Source organism: Cervus elaphus, chromosome 4 (assembly GCF_910594005.1).
Source record: "Cervus elaphus chromosome 4, mCerEla1.1, whole genome shotgun sequence".
NCBI classification, from domain to species: domain Eukaryota; kingdom Metazoa; phylum Chordata; class Mammalia; order Artiodactyla; family Cervidae; genus Cervus; species Cervus elaphus.
In genome coordinates this window covers 58,531,457-58,551,611 of record NC_057818.1, presented here as the reverse complement: position 1 = coordinate 58,551,611, position 20,155 = coordinate 58,531,457, and the positions used below count along the sequence as shown (strand labels likewise).

At 44.2% G+C, this 20,155-nt stretch overlaps 3 protein-coding genes and 1 pseudogene across 3 annotated transcripts in view; 1 reads left to right on the top strand and 3 right to left on the bottom strand.

Annotated features, from left to right (window-relative positions):
* Positions 1 to 20,155, bottom strand: part of LOC122692444 (thymosin beta-4-like) — a 567,005-nt gene that overhangs the window by 211,893 nt on the left and 334,957 nt on the right. The window lies entirely within an intron of this gene.
* LOC122692415 (zinc finger protein 345-like) overlaps positions 1 to 20,155 on the top strand; it is a 564,572-nt gene that overhangs the window by 252,753 nt on the left and 291,664 nt on the right. The window lies entirely within an intron of this gene.
* LOC122692418 (zinc finger protein 501-like) overlaps positions 1 to 20,155 on the bottom strand; it is a 147,468-nt gene that overhangs the window by 17,907 nt on the left and 109,406 nt on the right. The gene's annotated exons all lie outside the window — the stretch shown is intronic.
* LOC122692426 lies at positions 15,544 to 16,373 on the bottom strand (annotated as a pseudogene).

Here is a 20,155-nt window from a genome sequence, read left to right as displayed (position 1 = left end):
TCGACGACGCTGCTCTGCGCTTTGGTGGTTCAGGCTTCCTCCCCAAGCATCCTGTTTGCAGAGCTCCTCCCTCCCTCCCGTCCCTTCAGGTGTCTCCTCACAGCCAACAGCAGTCCTCTGCCTGGGTCTGCTCTCCAAACCCCACATTTGAGGACCCAGCCCTTGTGTGCAATGGTGGACACCCTCTCAGGCTTGGGGGAGCAGGGCTGGGGTCAGGACCACCTGCGGAGGTCTCACTCTGTCCTGCCTGCCTCTGACTGGTGCTGCCTTCTCTTCCCATCAGAGAATGAGGCTCCCTTCCGTCCCGGTGAGCTCCCCTCTAGGGCTGCAGGTCCCGCCCCACTTCCTCTCCTCTTCCCTTTCCTTCATTTTCTTTGGTCCCACCTGACTAACAGAATCTTCCTTGTCCTTTTAGGTGTCCATGGTCCTCTGCTGGTGTTCAGTAGGAACTCTGTGAGAATTATTCCATTTCTAGACGTATTCTTGATGCATTCGTGTAGAAAGATGAATTCCATGTAATCCGAATCTTGACTTCTTCCTTCTCTGTTTCATTCTTAATCTAGCTAAGGGTGTATCAGTTTTATGTAAATTGTAAACTATATTCACTGAGAATAGTAAGTAGAAGAACTTGTTATTTGCCCTTTCAGCTGCATCTTCTCTACACACCCAGTGTGTGATGCCAAGAAATCCAGGCTTCAAAGATTTACGTCCAATAGAAAATCAAAAATTATATGAAATATTTCACCTTGTAAATTTACCTTTAATGAAAAACTGGGAACATACGAGGGCATGTGAAGGGCAGAGAGGATGTTATGATGGACATAACCAAACTGGCACAGTTTCTCATAATGTAAACATTACTGCCAAGAGAAATCAAGGATGTGAATCAAATGTAGGAAAGTTCTTAATCAGTAATCAAATCTAAATAAGTATTAGAGAATGTGCACTAGAAAGCATTTCATCAGTTGCTCTTCTCTGCATTCACTCTAAAGGAGAATCACTGTATATGAACTTATGTTTTTGATGGTTGATGCCTCAAAGATAAGAGAAGCCCTTGTGTATTAGGTGGGCATGATTTATATTTATTCTTCATTAGAAGATTTAGGACACAGTAATGCAAAATGTACAGTGAACATCTAAATGGAGGCGTTCTGTCATTGAAGTCAAACATCCCTGGAGGTCACCATGACGTCAGTGATCAGGGAATGATTCTGTGTGTTAAAGTAAGACAGGTTTTTTCCAAGTTTTCACTAGTTATGTCACTTGTTTTTTAAGGATGAAACAATGACAGTTCACTGAAATCTTGGTATATCTTTATAGTATCACTGAAATCTTGATGTATCTTTATGATATCAACAGTTCACTGAAATCTTGATATATCTTTGTAATATCTTTATAATATCAACAGAATATTAGTTGACATGGCTGAAATAATGTCATCTTCTCTGATACCCTAGAAAAGTACTGGACACCCTTCCTGGAAAAGTCATGTGATTAATGTAGGTTCCTGTTTATGAAACAATTAGCCTCCGTTCTGTACACCATAGAAATACTTTTCTCAGATCATTATATCAAAGGAATGAATATCTTTCTCTATGCTTGTAATTCATTATTTTGATCAAGGATCCCACAGTGAACTGTAAAAGGTTTTATGTCAATTGTATGTGCTATTAATATATGTTAATTAATAAAACTGAGTGGTTTTTAGTGTTACAGTTGATGTGGAATGAAGTGTTAACCCACCACCAACTTTAACCTCTCCTACCTTGTTTAAGGTTGCAGGGAAGAAATGGAGCATAAACTATTTGCTAGCACAGAGGGATGGCATCTATAGAAATTAGTTTCCTTTCTGGCCTTAATCCTCAAATAATGTCACATATTTTCCATAATTTCTACAGTGTACCTTCCCCACCCCCCTCTGTAACTGCTGGGATGTTGTGATGGCTCTAATAAGAAGGATCATACAGAGTACTGTTGAGAGCTCCCCTGAACTGCTCCATGCTGTTGCTGCCTCAGCGTCTGTCTGGGGAGCAGGCAGCCTGCAGGTCCTTGAACTCATACCAGCCAGTTCTGTGAGCACCTACACTAGATGACCACCTTCCTTGAGATCAGCAGTCTTGCTGAACCCCAGGGCTTACTTACTTCACAGGCCTCCCTTCAATGAGGTCACCAGAATCCTGCTCCTCTGGTTTGAATGGACCCATCCACACTCAGCCTGGGGAGCCCAGAGCACTTCACCCAGGGTCACTTAGAAAGGCCTGAACCCAAGTACTGCAGCTTTCTCTGCCTGGTTCTCGCCTTGACCTCCCTCAGGGGGCCCTCAAGTCTTGCTGTTAATTCACTCAAGACCTTGAGTAATAAACTCATCTGTATCAATTTCCATTGTGCTTTTTTGTTGAACTGAGACTCTCCATTCTTGCTGGAGGTTCCTTTTAACAAATGTAAATTTAAGAAAGTCACAAAAATATGATTAAAGCCATATTTATCAAAATCTGGAATCATTTATACAATTTTATGCTATATATTTCTTTGCACATGTTCTGTGTCTCAGCTTATGGAACACAGTATTTCATGGCTTTGACCTACACTGAATGCAAAATGTAAATATATGAAGATGTATTTTAAGAGTGTGAAACCTAAGAAGAAAAGCAGTGTGGGTATATGTGTTTATACACATGTCATTTGCAGCGTTCAGAAATGTTAAATCAAAACTGGTCATTTCATAACTTTTGATGAGCTACTAACTAAAAGCCTTAGAATCATAAAGTAAATCTAATTTGTTTACTTTTCATTGAATTCATTTCTCTCATATTTCATGAATCCTTGTTTTGAGATTCTTTCCATGCAGATCCTGTTTTGCTTGCTGGCCTGTTAGTTCAAAATTTATGAACTTTACTTATCTGCTCAAGGATTTTAAGAATAGCTTTTATTAAATTTCATGGAGGTCAGAAATTAGTTTCAAGATGAGATTAATTTCCCTATGAGCATATTAATTTGATTTTGTTTAATACATTCCATTCCTTCCTTCTTAATTTGAGAGGAGCACTAAGAGAATCTTTTTTTTTCTGATTGTTTCTTTCATTTCTTATAATTGACTTCATCAGGGTTAAACAGTTTATTGTGACAATTGATCAGGAGAAAATCTGGAAACTTCATAAGTGATCATGTTGCTTAGGCAATTATAAGAAGTGAACAAACACAGTGAAGCTGATGGGTACATTATAGAGTATCTGTAATTAAAAGAAAAATACTTCAGGGGCTTCCCTGGAGACTCAGTGGTAAAGAATCTTCCTACTAAGGAAAAGAGTTGGACATGACTGAGCAACTGAACAACAAAAACAAGGCAGAAGACACAGGTTCGACCCCTGATCTGGGAAGATCCCTCACCAGTTCAGTTCAGTCGCTCATTTGTGTCTGACTATTTGCAACCCCATGAACCTCAGCACGCCAGGCCTCCCTGTCCATCACCAACTCCTGGAGTCCACCCAAACCCATGTCCATCGAGTTGGTGATGCCATCCAACCATCTCATCCTCTGTCGTCCCCTTCTCCTCCTGCCTTCAATCTTTCCCAGGATCAGGGTCTTTTCAAATGAGTCAGCTCTTCACATCAGGTGGCCAAAGTATTGGAGTTTCAGCTTCAGCATCAGTCCTTCCAATGAACACCCAGGACTGATCTCCTTTAGCATGGACTGGTTGGGTCTCCTTGCAGTCCAAGGGACTCTCAAGAGTCTTCTCCAACACCACAGTTCAAAAGCATCAATTCTTTGGTGCTCAGCTTTCTTTATAGTCCAAATCTCACATCCATACATGACCACTGGAAAAGCCATAGCCTTGACTAGATGGACCTTTGTTGACAAAGTAATGTCTCTGCTTTTTAAGATGCTGTCTAGGTTGGTCATAACTTGCCTTCTAAGGAGTAAGCATCTTTTAAGTTCATGGCTGCAATCACCATCTGCAGTGATTTTGGAGACCAGAAAAATAAAGTCAGCCACTGTTTTCACTGTTTCCCCATCTGTTTGCCATGAAGTGATGGGACTAGATGCCATGATCTTAGTTTTCTGAATGTTGAGCTTTAAGCCAACTTTTTCACTCTCCTCTTTCACTTTCATCAAGAGGCTCTTTAGTTTCCTTCATTTTCTGCCATAATGGTGGTGTCATCTGCATGTCTGAGGTTATTGATATTTCTGCCAGCAATCTTGATTCCAGCTTGTGCTTCATCCCGCCCAGCATTTCTCATGATGTACTCTGCATATAAGTTAAATAAGCAGGGTGACAATATACAGCCTTGACGTACTCCTTTTCCTATTTGGAACCAAGAACCTGTGGCCAGAGCCCACGTGCTGCAACTCCTGAGCCCACACACCTGGGACCCCTGCTCCCCAACAAGAGACGCCACCGCAATGAGAAGCCCACAACCGCAGCTAGAGAGTAGCCCCACCTCACTGCAGCTCGAGAAAAGACCACACAGCAACGCAGACCTGGCACAGCCAAAGATAAATAAATACAATGAGTTTTAAAAAGAAAAAGAATTCAATAGATTGAGGCTGTAATCTGAAGTAAGAGATAGAATATACACAGGATGAAGAATTCCTCGTGTGGAGAGAGGGTACCTGCTGTCTTGTTGCACAACTGAGACCCTAAATTTAGGAGAAAAATCTACCTGTTTTATTGCTGAGTTATCTCCAGTTTTTGTATTTTCCTTGTAGGTATTTTTGCTACACCAGTCACAGTCTCGATCCTTCCTTGTCTGTGTTATGACTACAGAGCTCTTGGTGTTCTCACGTACGTGCGTCATCCGTGCAGGAATCGATCGGATTTTATGAGTGCTTTCGAATTTTTCTCATGCATTGAGAAATTAATTTTAACTGAAGAAATTGATGCCACTTGGAGATTTGAATGAAAATTTCTGATCACTTAAGTGAGATAAAAGGGGAAAAACATCAAGTTGTAGAGGTTTCATTCAGGCAGTTATAACTGACCAAGATATGCAAGAACATGCTTTTTCCAAAATTTTTATTTATTTATTTATTTTTGGCTGTGCTGGGTCTTCGTTGCTGCCCAGGCTTTTCTGTGGTTGCGGCATGCAGGGGCTCCTCTCTAGTTGCAAAGAGGCGAGCTACTCTTCCTTGAAGTGTGTGGGCTTCTCACTGCAGTGGCTTCTCTTGTTGCGGAGCACAGGCTCTAGGGCACGCAGGCTTCAGTAGTTGCAGCTCCTGGGCTCAGTAGTTGTGGCTCCTGGGCCCTAGAGCACAGAATCAATAGTTACGGTGCAGGGGTTTAGTTGCTCCAAGGTATGTGGGATCTTCTTGGATCAGGGATTGAACCTGTGTCTCCTGCATTGGCACAAGGATTTTTTTACCCACTGAACCACCAAGGAAGCTCCAGATGCTGTGTGTGATGCTGCTTTTCCTTAGTGAGGAACACACAACCCATTGAGAGCTCACATGAGAGCTCTCTGGAAATGCATGGCGGAAACTGCAAGGAAGCTCTCTTTGATCCCTCCAAAGTCTTAGGCTGCTGGTGGAGGGGGGGTGTGTTCTGATGAACAGATGACAGAGATGAGAATGTGGCAAATACAGTAGGTTTCTGAGAATCTGGGAAATCAAATTCTGTCCTCCTGAGTGAGGAGAGTTTCTGCGTAGCACAGAGGACTAACACCACTAGACAGAGGTTATTATACTTTCCCAGACTTAGATCTGGGAAAAAGGGAAACAGTGGCAGACTTTATTTTCTTGGGCTCCAAGATCACTGCAGACGGTTACTGCAGCCATGAAATTAAAAGACGCTTGCTCCTTGGGAGAAAAGCTATGACAGTTCATTTTAGTGGCTCAGTCGTGTCTGACCCTTTGTGACCCCATGGACTGCAGCACACCACGTTTCCATGTCCATCACCAACTCCTGGAGCTTGCTCAAACTCATGTCCATCGAGTCAGTGATGACATCCAACTCTCTTATCCTCTGTCGTCCCCTTCTCCTCCCACCTTCAATCTTTCCCAGCATAAGGGTCTATTCCAACGAGTCAGTTCTTTAAATCAGGTGGCCAAAGTATTGGAGTTTCAGCTTCAGCATCAGTCCTTCCAATGAACATTCAGGACTGATTTCCTTTAGGACTGACTGGTTTGATCTCCTTGCAGTCCAAGGGACTCTCAAGAGTCTTCTCCAACACCACAGTTCAAAAGCAATAATTCTTTGGCACTCAGCTTTCCTTATGGTCCAACTCTCGCATCCATACATGACTACTGGAAAAACCATAGCTTTGACTAGATGGACCTTTGTTGGCAAAGTAATGTCTCTGCTTTTTAATATGTTGTCTAGATTGGTCATAGTTTTTCTTCCAAGGAGCAAGCGTCTTTTAATTTTATGACTGCAGTCAGCATTTGCAGTGATTTTGAAGTCCAAGAAAATAAAGTCTGTCACTGTTTCCATTGCTTCCCCATCTATTTGCCATGAAGTGATGCAACTGGATGCCATGATATTAGTTTTTTCATTGTTGAGTTTTAAGCCAGCTTTTTCACTCTCCTCTTTCACTTTCATCAAGAGGCTCTTCAGTTCCTTTTCGCTCTCTGCCATAAGAGTGGTATCATCTGCATATCTGAGGCTATTGTTATTTCTCCCAGCAATCATGATTCCAGCTTGTGCTTCATCCAGCCCTGCATTTTGCATGATGTATTCCGCATGTAAATTAAGTAGACAGGGTGACAATATACAGCCTTAAGGTCCTCCTTTCCCAATTTGGAACCAGTCCGTTTTTCCATGTCCAATTCTAACTGTTGCCTTTTGACCTGCATATAGATTTCTCAGGAGGCAGGTAAAGTGGTCTGGTATTCCCATCTCGTTAAGAATTTTCCACAGTTTGTTGGGATCCACACAGTCAAAACAAACATAGCATATTAAAAAGTGGAGGCATCACTTTGTCAACAAAGGTCTATGTAGTCAAAACTATGGTTTTTCCAGTAGTCATATACGGATGTGAGTTGGACTATAAAGAAGGCTGAGTGCCGAAGAATTGATGCTTTCAAACTGTGGTGCTAGAGAAGACCCTTGAGAGTCCCTTGGACTGCAAAGAGATCAAATCAGTCAGTCCTAAAGGAAATCAACCCTGAATATTCATTGAAAGGACTGATGATGAAGCTGAAGCTCCAATACTTTGGCTACTTGATGCAAAGAGTCGACTCACTGGAAACGACCCTGATGTTGGAAAAGATTGAAGGCAGGAGGAGAAGGGGATGACAGAGAATGAGATGGTTGGATGGCATCACGGACTCGATGGACAGGAGTTTGAGCAAGCTCCAGGCGTTGATGATAGACAGGGAAGCGTGGTATGCTGCAGTCCATGGGATCGCAAAGAGTTGGACACGACTGAGCAACTGAACAAGACAGCATCTGTTAAAACTTACTATTGGGGGTACTTTTAGAGGGAGAAATTTATAAGTTTCCATCTTTCTGTGGATATTTTTCTATTTAGATTTTCTGTAACTACTTGGGAATGGGTTCATATTGGTAAAATATATTTTAGTGGAAAACATCCTTATCACCACCCAAAATTGAAAATTAATTGGCATTGAGGTGGACAAATATATGTAATAATTTTTAACATAAAAATTTCTGTCAAAAAAAAAAATTCTGTCATCATGGTCTTCCTTTTAATTATAGGGCTTAGAAATCCTCAGGCACTTTGGTTCTATTTCTCTGATCATACTTAAGTGATGCTGAAGCTCAGGGATCAGGAAAGAACTCACTGTTGGGTAGAAAAATTTCTCAGAGGAACAGAGAAGTCAGCACAATACAAGAGTTTCATTGCCAGGCTCTCAGCTGTCAACTCAGCATTTCCTGCTCATTCCATATGAGAACCTGTCTGCCTCCCCAGATCGCATAAAAGAAAAAGCCTCTCAGGGCACTGCAGTGGTCTCTTTGGGAATAACAAGTTGATTGTAGTCTTTTAGGGGGAGGGTAATTAACAGTTTTTAGAAAGTTAATTACAAGTTTTACACAAGTATGCTTTTGTTCCATGAGCCTACCTTCTCATTGCAGCTAAAAGTGAAAAGATAATCGCAATTCTGAGGGAAGGGGAGGTCACAGAATCACAAATGCATATCTAGGGGTGTGACAGCCTTCATCTAACACAGGTGCTGATATTCAAACCAGCACACCTCCTCCCAGAGTGTACTGGCAACAGAAAGGAGTCAGATACCGATTTTCTATTTCAATCTGAGAGGAAGAGTCTACAGACAAGGAGTATCAGGGCTAAGTGGTTATTTCAGAAAAAAAGAAATCCTTTAGGATTCAAATCTAGTCCATTGCCAAAGCCACACAGAAGGAAAGAAGGATTCTGACTCTTGAGCTGGACTAGTAAAGAGAGGCCAGGACTAGAGATCCAACAGCCATCCATGACCGCTCTGAACTTATAATTTAATGTAATCCACAATGACTTTGATTCCTGGCATTGACTGCGAGTGACAATGCAGCTTAGACTTTTAATTTTCTTAAGAACCATAGGGTTTTCTCTTTTATTTGTTTATTTTTGGTTGCACTGAGTCTTCATTGCTGCGTGAGCTTTCTCTAGTTGGGGTGAGTGGTGGCTACTCCTTGCTGTGGTGCCCAGGCTTCTCATTGCAGTGGCTTCTCTTGCTGCAGATCACAGATTCCAGGCGCTCAGCCTTCAGTATCTGCAGCATGTGGGTTCAGTAGTTTGGTGTGCCGCTCTAGAGAGCAGGCTCAAAAGTGCCGGCGCACAGGCTTAGCTGCTCGAGGACGTGTGGAACCTTCCTGGACCAAGGATGGACCCCGTGTCCCCGCACCGGCAGGTGGATTCTTATCCACTGTGGCACCAGGGGAGTCCTTAAGAACTGTAGTTTTGAGCTCAGTCTGAAGTTCCGCCTCGTTTACTGAAACCATAGATTAAATTCAGGGTTATTGCAGGTGTGCGTGCCTATGACACCTTCTGCTTCTAGTAATGAGTAAGATGAATCTACAAGTCACTGAGTCCTGTGCAGAAATGGTGAACCCAGATGACAGTTCCTGGTATAAAATTGTTTGCTTTATCTCTGAGTATACGAAGTGCTTGATGGAGACAGTAATTGTTACGTCCTGAAAATGTCTTTGATCTGTTAAGTTGATGAGACTGTTTTCCCTATTGAAGAAAAGGAATCGGCACATAAGAAAAGTGTACATTTATAATAATGAGTTTCAGATAGCCCCAGTCAGGCTCAAATATACCATGATGCTTTCACTCATCTAAAAATATTCTACTATCAATTGTTGTTGTTTAGTTGTAAGTCATGTCCGACTCTTTGTGACCCCATGGACTATAGCCCACCAGCTTCCTCTGTCATTGGGATTTCCCAGGCAAGAATACTGGAGTGGGTTGCCGTTTCTTTCTCCAGGGGATCTTCCTGACCTGGGGATTGAACCCATGTCTCCTGCGTTGGCAGGAAGTTTCTTTACCACTGAGCCACCAGGGAAGCCCAAAATATAATGACACATTACCAAGAGAGCTCAATATCTATTTAAACTATTGAGAGGACAGAGCTACCTGGATTTGTCAGATATCACAGTGATTAAATGTGCTAGATTTGTTACCAGCCAAGTCAGGTTTAAGTCCTTTCTTGCCTGTGGTGGTTTAGTTGCTAAGTCATTCCAGGTTTCCCTGCCCTGTTTCATCTCCCTGAATTTGCTCAAACTCATGTCCATTGAGTCAGTGATGCCATCCAACCATCTCATCCTCTGTCACCTCCTTTTCCTCCTGCCCTCAATCTTTCCCAACATCAGGCTCTTTTCCAGTTACTTAGCTCTTCACCTCAGGTGGCCAAAGTATTGGAGCTTCAGCCTCAGCATCCGTCCTTCCAATGACTATTCAGGGTTCAGTTCCTTTAAGATTGACTGATTTGATCTCCTTGCTGCCCAAGGGACTCTTATGAGTCTTCTACAGCACACAGTTTGAAAGCATCAATTCTTTGACCCTCAGCCTTCTTCAGGGTCCAACTTTCACATCCATACATGATTACTGGAAGAACCATAGCTTTGACTATAGGGACCTTTGTCAGCAAACTGATGTCTCCACTTTTCAGTATGCTGTCTAGACCTTCATAGCAGTGGTTCACTCATTTATAAGAGCTCTTTTTTTTTCAGATTTTTTTCTGCTTTTATTTTATTCATTTTAAGTTAATTTTTTATTTGAGTATGTCGGGGCAGTCTCAGCGTGGGTTGGAAAAGAATTTCCAGACACAGAGTATTTCAGAAGGGGATGCATTTATTAAGAGCAGGGAGCAGAAGTAATGAAGGTGCTACAAATGCAGCTGGCTGGAGGGAGACTGTGCTTTTCGTGGGTTAGCAGCTGATTTTTACAGCCTCAAGACAAAGAAAATTCCTGCTGGAAGGCTAGCACTAGGTTATTGGATAGGGCACTATAGTGGCTACCAGGATGGGCATTTTTGCCTAATTTGGTGTTAAGTCTGCTGGTGATGATGGAAGGGGGTGGGGGCAGAGCTTTTGGCAATGGTTACAAAGGGGTTTTTCCAGCAGTCACATACGGATGTGAGGGTTAGACTGTAAAGAAGGCTTGAGTGCCGAAGAATTGATGCTTTCGAACTCCGGGGCTAGAGAAGACTCTTGAGAGTCCCTTAACAGCAAGGAGATCAAACCAGTCAAGCCTAAAGGAAGTCAACCCTGAATATTCATTGGAAGGACTGATTCTGAAGCTGAAGCTCCAATATTTGGCCACCTGATGTGAACAGCCAATTCACTGGCCCTGATGCTGGAAAAGATTGAGGGTAGGAGGAGAAGGGGGCAACAGAAAATGAGATGGTTGGATGGCATCACCAACTCACTGGATATGAGTTGAACAAACTCTGGGAGATACCGAAGGACAGGGAAAGCTGGTGTGCTGCAGTCCATGGAGTCACAAAGAGTCAGACACAACTGAGTGACTGAACAACAATGACCAAGGGGCTCAGACAGTTCCAGAGATGACCTTGTTTCTGGGCTCCATGCCTGAGGCCTTGGGGCAAGACTGTACAGAGCATAGTTGATTTATAACGATGCATTCGTTTCTGCAGTACAGCAAAGTGAGTCAGCATACGTATACATGTATCCACTCTCTTTTAGATTCTTTTCCCGTATAGATCATCCCAGAGTACTGAGTAGACTTTCCTATGCTGTGTGGGAAGTCTTGTCAGTTGTCTATTTTACATATAGCTGTGTGTATATGGGGCTTTCCTGGTGGCTCATATGCTAAGGAATGGGTCAGGAAGATCCCCTGGAGAAGGGCATGGCAACCCACTCCAGAATTCTTGCTTGGAGAATTCCATGGATAGAGGAGCCTGGCGGAGTGCAGTCCATGGGGTCACAAAGAGTCAGACATGACTGACAACTAACACTTTCACTACTTCAGCGTATATATGTCTATCCCAATTTTCCAATTTATCCCTCCCCAACTTCCCCCTCAGTAATTATGTTTGTTTTCTACATCTGTGATTCAATTTTTATTTCATATATAGGTTCAATTGTACAATTTTTTTTTAGATTCCACATATAAGTGATATCTTATGATATATATAAGAGCTCTTTAAAATTTGTATATTAAAATCTCGGAAATCTCTTAGTAAAATAAAAACAAGAAGGTAATATATCTCTGTGGAAATGAATAATAAGTGGGCAACATTAAATTTCACCTGGTGTAACACATGTGGCCCATGCCTCATTTTTCTATGCAGGAAACTTTAGCTCAGAAGGCAAATATCCTTCACAGAGAACTGGAAGAATGGCCACCAGAGATTTTGCAATAGAATTGATCTTCTTATCCCAGAATGTATTTGGAATCCTGGGAAATTTCTCTCTTCTTTACCATTATCTCTTCCTTCACTTTGCTGGTGCAGGCTAAGATCCATAGATCTGATCGTTGAGTATCTGCTTATAGCCCACTCCTTGGTCATGCTCTCTACAGGAACCCTAAGGACAATGAAAGTGTTTGGGTGGAAATATTTTCTCAATGATACTGAATGCAAAATTGCTTACTACATCCACAGAGAGGCCAGGGGAGTGTCCGTTGGTAGCACCTGCCTCTTGAGTGTCTGCCAGGCCATCACCATCAGTCCCAGGAACTCCAGGTGGGGACAGCTTAAAATGAAAGCTCCCAAGTACACTGGATCTGCTATTTTCCTCTGCTGGGTTGTGCACATGCTGATAAATATTCTATTTACTAGGTATGTGAAAGATCATTGGAGTAACAGAAACATCACAAAGAAGAAAGATTTGGGATTGTGTTACCATGTGATTCATAATAGAATCAAAGTTTTACTGAGTGTAGGATGGTTTTTACTTCCTGCTGTTTCATGTCTGATGCTCACAATCTGGTTCAGAGGCTCCATGGTTTTCATCTTGTACAGGTACAAGCAAAGGGTGCAATATATTCATAGGGCTAGCATCTCTTCAAGATCCTCCCCCGAATCTAGAGCTACCTAGAGCATCCTGGTCCTGGTGAGCATCTTTGTGTCTTTGTACAGTGTCTCCTCCATGTTTCACATTTGTTTGGCTCTTTTTAACAATCCCAGCTGGTGGCTGGTGACTTCTGCTGCACCCATTACTGCATACTTCCCAACTGTAAGCCCCTACATTCTCATGAGTCATGGTTGCAGAGTACCCAGGCTCTCCTTTTCTTGGAAAAAGATGAAATAATCACCTAATCTTATGTTGTTCAGTCACTAAGTTGTGTCCAACTCTTTGCAACCCCATGGACTGCAGCACACCAGGCTCCCCTGTCCTTTACTATCCCCAGGAGTTTGCCCAAATTCATGTCCATTGAATCGGTGATGATATCTAACCATGTCATCCTCTGCCACCGCCTTCTCCTCCTGCCCTCAATCTTTCCCAGCATCAGGGTCTTTTCCAATGAGTCAGCTCTTTATATCAGGTGGCCAAAGTATTGGAGCTTCAGCTTCAGCATCAGTCCTTCCAGTGAATATTCAGGGTTGATTTCCTCTAGGATTGACTGGTTTGATCTCCTTGCTGTCCAAGGGACTGTTAAGAGTCCTCTCTAAAAACCCACTGCAATGTTGTGGAGTAATTAGCCTCCAACTAATAAATGAAAAAAAAAAAAAAGGAAAAAAAAAAAGAGTCCTCTCTAGCACCACAGTTTGAAAGCACCAGTTCTTCAACACTCAGCCTTCTTTATGGTCCAACTCTCATATCCATACATGACTACTGGGAAAACCAGAGCCTTGACTAGATGGACGTTTGTTGGCAAAGTAATGTCTCTGCTTTTTAATATGCTGTCTAGGTTGGTCATAGCTTTTCTTCCATGGAGCAAATGTCTTTTAATTTTGTGGCTGCAGTCACCATCCACAGTGGTTTTTGAGCCCAAGAAAGTAAAGTCTGTCTCTTGCTAGGGTTCAAAAGGGGCTCATAGTGTATAGTTTAACAATGGTCCATTTTGGTGACCTGACAAATGGGATGAAGTCACAGTGACCAAATTGCTCTCATGGGCATCCTGTTCTTTTCTTTTTTTTTTAATTTTATTAATCTCCTTTATTTTTGTAATGAACACAATAACGAACTGTCATAGCTTGCTACATTACAGAGTCTAGTAAATGGAAGACAGGCAGACAGGCAGACCGAGATCTCTTCCTGTGTCAATCACAGAGCCGGTGCGTGCCAGTGAAGCAGGAACTGTGCGTCAAACCACCACTGAACCCCAAATCTGGTCACTCAAAAAAGCAGCACCGACAGATGCAGAACTCCCAGTGGGCCTCTCTGACAAGCCTCTTTCTGGCCAGGTATGCCTTCCAGAACCCAGGGCCCAAATCAGTTAAGGCTTGCTCAGATTTCTGAGTTTTCCAGAAGACATTCTAAATATTTACAGTTTTATGGTTTCAAGTAGTTATTCAGTCAGAAAAAGGTCCAAAGTTTATTTGATCATAAAGTTTCCCTGCAAGAGCCTTCCAGTTTTTTAGGTAAAATGAAGCACAGAGTTTATTTGATCATTAAAGTTCCCTGCAAAAGCTTTCCAGTTTTAGTTAAAATGAAGGACAACCACATCAGGAAAAGCTTTTTGAAAACCCTAAGAGACTGCAGCAAACAGCTAACACCGAGAATACAGTTTCTACATGAAAACTCATGGGGAGGGAGCCCCTGGTTGGGAAGGTGAACCAGAAGGGGAGAGGGGGGCTGATCCGATGGGGTGCCCAGGGGTCCGGAGGGCAGGGGCCAGAGGGCGTGCTCCCTGCCTGGAGGCGCAGCTGAAGAATGCCTAAGACACAACGTGGTGAGTCCTGGAGTCCCGTCACTCAGCATGGTCAGCGACTGTAAGCGAACATGAACTCTCTCCACGCATCCGTTCCAGTTCCCAGCTCTGCAAACGCAGCAGCAACAGAGAAGAGGAGGGGATCTTCTCTGGGTGTTCACTACATCTTCACAGCAGAGACTCAGCAGCCTTCCAAAAGAGGGAGGCTACTTTGACACACCCGGCAACACCTAGCAAATGTTATTATTATTGATCTCCGTAGAGTTAGGAGCATCAAAAAAAAAGAAATTCTGCTTCAAGTTGCAGGTGTGCAATCTTGAGAAGTACTTTAAAAGAAAAAAAAAAGTGCCTGAAAAAATTCCAATTCTACCTCAAAGGAGGAAGGAAAGCCATCCCAGGCCAGCAGCTCCTGGTGAGGGACCCGATGGGAGGGCTGCCCTGGGCACCTTCATGCCCCCAGCCGAGGGCCACCAGGAAGTCCTCCTGTGGGGGATACAGCACCCTGCTCCTGAAGAATGCCCCTGGCGCACTGCCTCCAGTGAGGTCACCTGGTGGACCAGGCCGGAGCGGGTGCCAGAAGCCTTTGGTATCAGCCTCCACTGGGCCTTTCTCCAGGCCCAACTCCTCTGGCCACCCAGCACCTAGTTGTGAGAGGTTGTGGGTACACCGTGGGTACCCAGAACTGTCTGACCTGGCGGGAGGAGGGACATGAAGACAGAAGATGCCTCTGGCTTGAGGGGGGAAGGGGATGTCACCTTTGACCTTAAACTCATGCAGTCGAGGTTGTGTAAGGGATACAGAAATGTTTCAGTTCATGGAAAGTGAAAGTGAAAAAAGTGTTAGTCGCTCAGTCGTGTCCCACTCTCTGTGACCCCATGGACCATAGCCCGCCAGGCTCCTCTGTCCATGGGATTCTCCAGGCAAGAGTACTGGAGTGGGCTGCCATGCCCTTGGCCAGGGGATGTTCCCAACCCAGGCACCGAACCCAGGTCTCCCGCATTGCAGGCGGATTCTTTCCCATTTGAGCCACCAAGCCCCACTCCATGGAAGCAGACCCCAAATCAGAGGCCTTCAGATTCCTGATCTGGTTAGTGGGCAGCATCATACTTCAACTTGTGATTTCAGTTTGATTAGACTGTTATTAGGCAGCGTACACATTTGCTAAGGGAAAAAAATCCTAGAGCAAATGTTAAAAAAGATGAAGTACCAGAAAAATTTCAAAGACATCAATCAGTTCATTGACATGGTCCCAAAAGAAACTTCATCAAAAAGCTTCAAGTCAAAGATAATTCCACTGACGACAAACTTAAACCAAAAACGCAATCATGATTTTTCTGAATTTTGGATAATCTTCAAATTTCTCATGGTACCACTTGTGATGTTGCTGAGCCCTGATGAACAGGACACAGAAGGTGAACACAGCGAAAGCCCAGCCCTGAATGGACCAGCTGGCGAGGGCGTAGCCACACCACTCCACGACTTCTCTAAAGTAGTTGGCCACAGATATGTATTCAAACAAGCCCCCTCTTGGTATTTTATAGCCAGTCTCCCCTGGTTTCCTGAGGTTCTTTAGGACATGATCTGAATGGATGTTAATTAGCATGCCTGTCAACCACAAGGCGGAACCTGTTAGAAACCGGGGGTCTCTGAGCCAGTCGTCCGCGTACACTGCGTACTGACTCAGATACCTGCTCTGCAGGTAGCCGTTGTAGGTGCAGAAGATGAACGCCAACAGGAAGGCATACAGCGGCGTGGGCTTCCCTCCGTTGCGCATAGTGGACCAGGAACATGGCCAGGAGGATGCAGCTGGGCCAGCGGTTGAGGCGCTCGGCCGGCGCGCCCGCGCCCGCGCACGCGAGGAGCGGCAGGGCCAGCGAGGGCAGCTCCTGCACCGCCCAGGCGGCCCGCGCCGGCAGCCCGAAGGCGGAGCCGGGCGACGCGTAGCGCCCGTAGGGCGAGCCCCGCAGCTTCAGCAGCACATAGCGCACGACGCCCAGGGCGCATTCCAGGTAGGCGAGCGCGTCCAGCAGGAACCGCTCGGCCAGCTCCATGGTGGGGGACGGCAGGCGTGCTCCATGGCCCGGCGGCTGCGTCGGGCCACATATAGGGCGGCGGCGGCTGCGGGCGGGGTGCTGTGGGGGGCGGGAGGCGCGGTTGCCTGAGGCCGGCGCCCGCTGTCAGAGCCCTGGGGGGGCCCGTGCGGGCGGCCCCGGAGCCACGCGCCACCCCCATCCTGTTCTTTTCTTAAGGTGATATCCTGTTTTTTCCTGCTGATGTCCTGTTTTACCAGTTTATTAAGACTTGCCAGTTTCTCAAGACTACGTGATCCCCGGACCATGAGACCCCTTTGACTCCCTAGTAACAAGACCCCACCAGCTGCTGGCTAAAGATACCCTAAGGCCCCCTCCCTTCGGGACGCAATTCCCCATCGACAAGGTATAAGAAGGGATGGCTGTAAAGGGAGAACACTGGCTTCTCTCGAAAGGCAGCCCCTTCTCTCTTCCTGCAATAAAGCTTTCTCTGCCGGATTGCCCAGTTCACTCTCCTTCTCTCCGCGCTAGTCTGTCATCACCGTTTCCGCTTTCTCCCCATCAATTTGCTGTGAAGTGATGGGAGTGTGTGTCATGATCTTAGTTTTTTGAATGTTGAGTTTAAAGTAAGTTAAAAAAAAAAAAAGAAAAATATCGTATATCAACACATGTATGTGGAGTCTAGAAAAAAGGTGTAGATGATCCTATTTTCAAAGTAGAAGCAGACACAAAGACATAGAGAAGAAATGTATGGACACCCAGGAGGGAAAGGGGGTGAGGGGGATGAATTGGGAGATTGGGATTGACACGTATACACCCTTGATGCTATGTATAAAATAGATAACTGATGAGAACGTGCTCTATAGCACGGAGTACTCAATGCTCTGTGCTGACCTGAGTCAGAACGAAGCCCAAAACGGAGCGGGTATATGTATGTGTATGACTGATTTATTTTTCTGTGCAGTAGAGACTAACACAACTTTATAAAGCAACTATACTCTAGTAAAACTTAATTTAAAAAATTTCAGTGTTATCCAAGGATTAGCAGAGGTGGGGCTATGAATATTCTGTGTCTAGAGGATTTTCTGGACAGTGAAAACGATTTGTGGAAAACTTTTATTTTTTTAACAGTTAATTTTTTAATTCAAAGAATTTGAATTCTAAAAGAACAGTCAATAAAATGGGTGCCAGGTGTCTCAAGAAATATTCAGTCCCTTGAGCTCCGTGTGCCATTAAACTTGGAAGTATTGACAGGTACACTGAGACGGGTCTTTGGTTTCCATATTATTAAGTCTGGATACTATAAAATTCTTAGAGGAAAACATAGGCAGAACATTATTTGACATAAATCTCAGCAACATCTTTTTCAATCCATCTACTACAGTAATGGAAGTAGAAGCAAAAACAAACAAGTTAGACCAAACTTAACTCAAAAGTTTTTGCACAGCAAAGGAAACCACAAATGAAAAGCCCACAGAATGGGAGAAAATATTTGTGACTGACAAGGAATTAGTCTCCAAAATTTACAAATAGTTCATGTAACTGAATATCCAAAAAACAAACAATACAATCAAAAAAATGGGCAGAAGACCTAAACAGACATTTCTCCAAAGAAGACATACAGATGGCCAAGAGGCACCTGAAAAGATGCTCAGCATCACTAATTATTGCATGCATGCATGCTAAGTCACTTCAGTCGTGTCTGACTCTGTGTGACCCCATGGACTGCAGCCCACCAGACTCCCCTGTCCACGGGATTCTCCAGGCAAGAATACTGGAGTGGGTTGCCATTTCCTTCTCCATTGTCTGAAAGGTAACCAAAGGTAATTAAACCCAGAAGCAAGCTGAGAAAAAAGAAAAAAAACAAAGCCTAAAAAACCAGAACTACTTCAATTACTCCTTTTTGAGCTAGTACTCCCATGCTGGTTCCAAGGGCGGGGAGAATTCCCTGACAGCCAAGTGTACGTCTTTGTTACAGATAAAGTTAGTTTTAACTCTCGGAGACTCTCACCCCCTTTTCACTAGATGATCACTAATTATTAGAGAAATGCAAATTGAAACTGCAGTGAGATATCACCTTACAACAGAATGCCCATCATCAAAAAAGTCTACTGCTAAAGAGGGTCTGGAGAAAAGAGAACCCTCCTTGGTGGGAACATCACTGGTAGAAAGAATGTACACTGGTACAGTCAAAGTGGAGAACAGTATGGAGTTTCCTTTAAAAAAAAAAAGTAAACAAAAATAAATGGAAAGCTTATCAAGTTTGATTATTAATAAATTCAAAGCTTATAAATAATGGATACATGTCACTATATGTTTCTCCAGTGTCACAAACTGTACAACCCTGAAAGTGAACTATAAAGTAAACTATGGACCCTAAATACTTATGATGTCACTATAGATTCATCAGTGGTAACAGAAGTACCCCTATGGTGGAGGAGGATAATAAAGAAGGAGGTAATATGTATATGGGAATAAGAAGCATATGAAAATTTCTGTACCTTTCTCTGAATTTTGCTGTGAAACTAAACCTTCTCTAAAAAAAATCTTTAAACTTTAAAAAATACATTGTTATTGGGGCATGCACACTTGATAGGATCTTTTTAAAAAGATTTAATGCTCTCAAATAATATTTAAAGAATGGATATGTTTCCCTTGTTTTATTTTTACCTCAATTAATGCACTTTATAGATGTGATAAAATATCAGGTAAAGAGTAGGGACAGAACAAACTATAGCCACATAATTCTTTTATTTTTTTAAATATTTATTTATTTGATTGAGTCAGGTCCTAGTTGTGGGAGCATGGGCTTAGTTGCCCTGTGGCATGTGGGATCCTAGTTCCCTGACCAGGGATGAAACCCACGTCCTCTGCTTTGCAAGGCAGATTCTTAACCGTTCGCCCACCAGGGAAATCCCCCCAAAAATTCTTAAAATATAGAAACACACATACAATAGGGCAGCAACACCAAAAAAACTCTCATCTTCAAATTCAGTTACAATGTGCCTTATCACTTAATACTGATCACTATTTCCTTTGTGTATTATCAAATACACATTTACGGCATCATGTCCAAAGGCTTTGGTCCCTTCCCATTTTAATCCATCCTCCATGACTGCCTTTGGTTCATTTTCAGAGAAAGCTGTGATGTAAATACCTTGGCGTCCCCGGGTCTCTGAAGATGGAGGCCCCCTCACCTACGGATAGGTGGTCACAATGCAAATCATTTTGGGAATGCCTGTGGCCCCAGGGGTCTTCCCAGGTGGCTCAGTGGCAAAGAATCCGCCTGCCATGTAGGAGACCCAGGAGACGCGGGATCGATCCCTGGGTCAGGAAGATGCCCTGAAGGGAATGACAACCCACGCCAGTATTCCTGCTGGGAAACCCCAAGGGCAGAGGAGCCTGGAGGGCTCTCGCCCACGGGGTCGCAGAAGAGCGGGACACGGCTGAGTTCCTGAGCACGGAAGCACGTGGCCCCGAGGAGGGGAGGGGGAGACAGGACCCAGGACTCGGGGTAACTTTGGAAGATCTGGGAGAGCAAGCCTCACCCCGCCAAGGGCATCATGTGACTTTGTCCTCCACTCGCCTCCGCCTCCCCTTCAGCAAGTGCAGCTCGAGGCCACGGAGGGCCGCCCCCAGGAGGAGCCCCTCCCGGGCATCAGGCGGGCCGAGCCGGCGTTCTCAGAGGTTCCATCCCCGCGCCCTCACCGGCTCAGGGCTCCCAGGGGTGCTGTGTGCGATGGCTCCGGCTCAGAGCCACGGAAGACGGGTGTTACAGGAGCCGCGTCAGCACCCACAGGGGCTCGTTCAACGTGTCGGCTCACGGCTTCCCCTCAAACCGGCCAACTCACAACTTCTTAGACTGGGGAGGCTTTGTATCCACTTTAA